The sequence below is a fragment of the Pristiophorus japonicus genome, unplaced genomic scaffold (genome assembly GCF_044704955.1).
Source record: "Pristiophorus japonicus isolate sPriJap1 unplaced genomic scaffold, sPriJap1.hap1 HAP1_SCAFFOLD_60, whole genome shotgun sequence".
Taxonomy (NCBI): domain Eukaryota; kingdom Metazoa; phylum Chordata; class Chondrichthyes; family Pristiophoridae; genus Pristiophorus; species Pristiophorus japonicus.
Genome location: NW_027254509.1, coordinates 751,730 through 756,690, shown reverse-complemented (window position 1 = coordinate 756,690; position 4,961 = coordinate 751,730). Strand labels below are relative to the sequence as shown.

The window sequence follows — 4,961 nt, the reverse complement described above, 5'->3', positions numbered from 1 at the left end:
GGTATTAACCGATAGCATTATTTAGCAGAATGAAATAAATGCTAACATGATCACTGAGGGACAGTCGAAACTTCAACAACTTAATTTTAATAATTTGTGAAACTTGAATCATTGAGGAAGTTTTATTCCTTTTCTGATTTTACACACTCTGTATTTTAGGAAACTGGTTTTAAATGTTCATTGCTCACCATGGAATCAGAGAAGTTTACAGCACGGAAGGAGGCAATTGTCACATGAACAATGAACATTTAAAACCAAATTTTTGTTTCAGAAATCATGTTTCCACCCGGGCTTGAACCGGGAACATTTCGTGTGTGAGGCGAATGTGATGACCGCTACACTACAGAAACTAGCGCCTAATGCTATGCCCAGAGAGAAATGTACAGCAACAATCTGCAATACTCAATCCCTCTCTCTGCTAAAAGTTCCTTTCACAACATCCCTCTGACCGGAACTGCACCAAAATAAAATATTCCTTTCAAGTGTGCAAATTATTTTCGTTTTACTTTTATTTTGCTTTCATGGTATAACATCGTTAAGGAATCGATAATCTGCTTTTGCACAATGAAAGAAATCCTTACAGAGGGAAAGTCAGTCGGTCAATAATTGGTTCTGTGCTCTGCATGTTGGTAATGTAGCCAAGGTGATCCAAAGATCGGTGGGAAAGCAAGTTGTGAGGAGGACACAAACAATCTGCAAAGCGATATCGATAGGCTCAGTGACTGGGCAGTAATTTGGCATATGGAGTATAATGTGGGAAATATGAGGTTATACACTGTGGTAGGGATAATAGTCAGGCCATCCTGTCTATTCAGTGCTGTGTGTGGCCACCTGCAGGTTGATGTTGAACTTTTGTGTCCTGTTATGTGAAATAAATGAGGGCAGCAGGCGTATCTCTGCCTGACACCGGGGAAATAGTGAGAGAGACCTTGGAGCAAGGGTCTGGTTATTGCCAAACAGCAAAGGAAATATTAATTCTGGAAAACAAATGTCTGAAAGAACAGTGACCCCGACCTGATTGGAACACAAAATCTTCGGATCTACCGTCAGTCACACTACCGTTGCGCCACGAGGCCGACACAGCGCGGTGGAGATGTTCGTCGAAATGAAGGTTCTGCAATACAAGGGGCTTGGAAATCAGGAGAACCAGTTTCGAGGTTTGAATTTCGAGATACATCCATGGTGCGGAGCCAACAGATCCCTGGCAGCGATCAGTGACAGGAAGATGCAACTTATGCAGTCCTGACTAGCTCGGTCGGTAGAGTATGAGACTGTTAATCTCAGGGTTGTGAGTTCAAACCCCACGTTGAATGAATTATTTTCCTTAAACTTTTTTGGTGCTTTCACAGGAAAACATCATTAATAAACCCATAATCTTCTTTTGCACAATGAAAGAAATGCGAACTGAGGGAGAGTTGATCATTTAATCATTTATTCTGTGCTCTGTATAAGAACACAAAAACCAGGAGCAGGAGTCGGCCATTTGGCTCTTCGAGCCTGCCTTCTGATGCACTGAAACAAATTTTAACCGTGTTTTTAAATGAGCATTGAGAGGGCACATTTCAATGCTTCACAAAACCATTCCATTCGCTACAGCCACCCAGGATCGATTCCCGGTTTGAGAAGTAACTTTGATATCACTGTTTGTCATTGAAATGCGTCATTTTATTAAGTTCGATGGATGTCCCAAAGCACTTCAGAGTGGTGCACAAACAAATGAGTTTGTCTTTAAAAACACTGAATGTCAGGATTGGGATTTGAACCCACGCCTCCAGAGGAGACATTGACCTGAACCAACGCCTTAGACCGCTCGGCCATCCTGACTGTTGGATGTTCAAGTTGCAAGTTATTACACTGGAAAGTTTCAAAACGGGCACTTGTTCAGTGTAGCTGGAAGGCCCAGTTACCGGGATATCCTCTCCCCCGGGGTTTTCCTGAGCCTGTGCTCGATGTACGGGGAGCTTTGGCACGGGTCCGAGGTAGCTTGCATGTGTAGGCTGCTTGTTGGCTTCAGGTGGTCTCTTACCAGTGTGATCAATTCTTCAAACGGCTTGCTTGCTGGTGTGTCCTGTGCCAGCAGGTTCTTCATTGAAGCCTGTGTTTTCGAGCCGCAGCTGGTCAAGAAATGGGCTCTTCTCTTGTCTGCCTTATTGTCGCCGAACCAGTCTTTGGTTACAAAGCTTTGCTGGAGCCTTTCTATCAAGTCCTCCCAATTATCTCCAGCATTGTATTTTTCATCTGAGCCGTTGGTCGCCATTCTGTGGATTCTGTAATCCCGTAACTCGTCGCCACTGAAAAGTCCTGACCCTGTAATACAGACTCACACGAGGCACATACTGAAGTCAAGTTCACTCTGCACCTGCACCTTTATTACACAGCTCTCGAATGCCACACTTGCCTGAGACTTATCCTTATATACCTGTCTGGGAAAGGTATCCAGTGTCTCCTGCAAATGCACCCCTGGTGGTAAGGTAAGTTTGTGGTTACAGGTCATCTCTAGTTACAGTCATGTATGGCATGGTCAGGTACAGTTATGTACAGTAGTGTGAGATACATGACAGTATTGCTATTTATTGTGATTGCAGGAATTATTAATCGTCTCACAGACCTCAATTATTTTTATGCGATGAATTGATCGAGGATTGAAACCAGGTTAGTCCGCCGGGTCTTAACCGCTCGACCACCAGGGAACTGTTACGATACATGTCGATATATTTATATATATTTATATGTGACCCTGAATATCAACGGCTACCTACCTAGACCTCGTGCTGCCCACGGTAGTGTGTCTAACTTTGAGTGAGATAAATTGTTCCACAGTGACACCCATTTCATCTTTTGTTCCCTTTTAAACACTAGAAACCGAGACAGGGGAATAAATAGAGAAACCAAAGGACAGGGTTATAGACAAGAGGAAGAGAGAAGGGGAAAGATACTGTCCGCAGCCAGAACGAATGCAGAAACCCCTCTGCTGCGCTCGGGGTGACCATCCACAGCCTGGATACACTAACGTCCCAACAGCTCATTGACTTTCGGAGTTGGACCGTGCGGTGCTTCAGAAGACAGGTCGAAAAAGCAAAGTCACTGATTCCATCTCATGTGCTCCTCCGATCAAGAATAGCAACACACTAAAAATGTTTCAATAATGGTTGCGCCTTATCTCCACGTTCATTAAGCAGTTGGCTCGTTGGTCTAGGGGTATGATTTTCGCTTCGGGGTTATTGCTTAAAATTTGCGAGAGGTCCCGGGGTCAAATCCCGGACGAGCCCGCAGTTTACCCAAGAATTTTGAAATTGCATCAAACTTTTGCAAAAAGGACTTGCATTTCTACAACACCTTTCAGGAACTCATGACGCCCCAAAGCGCTTTGCATCCGTTGAGTTGTGTTTGAAGTGTTGTCGTGTGGGGAAAGATGTGCCTAATCACCCCACACGAACTGCAACTCGTTGCGAAGGAGTTTGGTGCAAAAAATCAGGTGCCTCAGGGACTTGGACTTTCTATGAATGAGTTCTGCTTGTACCTGCGTTCAAGCTTGTAACAGTAACTATGCATCCACCTCACGGGACCAGCGTGTACCGGTTAGTGAGTAGGTGACCAGGTTGATGTGCGCCGCTTTCAATCTTTTAAATTTCACCAAACAAAGAAACGGTGAATCCAACTGTCCCTGTAAGCGACGGATTGAAGGGATCGGTGCTCCAAACAGAGCTGGAACACACGCAGTGCAGGAATAGGGTCCGCAACATTAAATGTCAGAGTTATTAAGCAGACAATAATAAAACATACATTTAACAGTACTTACACCCAAACCTTGCGAATGTTAGCCGAAGAACTCAAACACGTTACAGTTTTCAGCTCGGTGTACAAATTGATCAAACATTAATCGGATTCTAAACTATCTGTTCCAAGTGACACATTTTATATATTTTCCTTACCCCTGCTTCGTGACAATTGAAACTTTTAATAGTATTACCTAACACAACTGCCCAACTTCTGATGGAAGGTCATTAACCTGAAACGTTAACTCTGTTTCTCCACAGATGCTGCCTGGCCTGCTCAGTGTTTCCAGTATTTACTCTTTTTATTCTCCAAACTTATCATCAGAGTATCACTTCCCTTGTCATCTAACTACGCTCTTTCCTGATATGTAGCCTTGTCCTAAAAACCAGGCTCCTTTCTGATGATTCAGGCATTCATTGGAATTATAACTTCTTACCGATAACAATTATGTGAAGTATGTAACTATGTCATACTTGCCACCAGAGGGCGTGACTGTTGGAGTCCTAATGGTCACCTGCCCACACCTGCAGTGCCAGTATAAAAGGTTGGCTGACTTGTTGTTCAGGCACTCTGGAGTTGTAATAAAGAAGACTAAGATCACACTAAGTTTAGCTCACAGTACTCAGCCTCCTGGTGTTCTACTTTTCACAACAATTGGCGACGATTAACAGAATACAAACCTTCACAAAACCATGGCTGCTGTTGGAATGTTAGAGAGTGAAATAAATGAGGGCAGCAGGCGGATCTCTGCCTGACACCGGGGAAACAGGGAGACAGACCTTGGAGCAAAGGGATATGGATGGAGTCGGCAAAACTTGAGGCATCTGATTCAGCAGAGTCGCGGGGCGTGGAAATTCGGGAGTTTAATGACTTTGAAAATAACATTTTTGTTTTGTGACGTTTTGTTCAGAGAAATGGTTGTGAAAGGAATTTTTTGCAGGAAGGGATGCAGCATTTAACCTTTTGCCTTAGCACTTGTTTCTGGGTGTCAGGATCACATTTCGCTTCAATGTTATTCTTTCAGAATTAACATTTCATTTGCTGTTTGACAATAACCAGACACTTGCTCCAAGGTCTGTCTTACTCTTTCCCCGGTGTCAGGCAGAGATCTGCCTGCTGCCCTGATTTATTTCACGTGACAGGACACAAAAGTTCAAAATTAACCTGCAGGTGGCCACACACAG

At 43.8% G+C, this 4,961-nt stretch overlaps 1 non-coding gene across 1 annotated transcript; it reads right to left on the bottom strand.

Annotated features, from left to right (window-relative positions):
- Positions 1 to 277: 277 nt before the first annotated feature.
- On the bottom strand, positions 278 to 350 carry trnav-cac (transfer RNA valine (anticodon CAC)). The gene has a single exon. It is a non-coding gene; the product is annotated as a tRNA-Val (tRNA).
- Between the last annotated feature and the right edge of the window lie 4,611 nt (positions 351 to 4,961).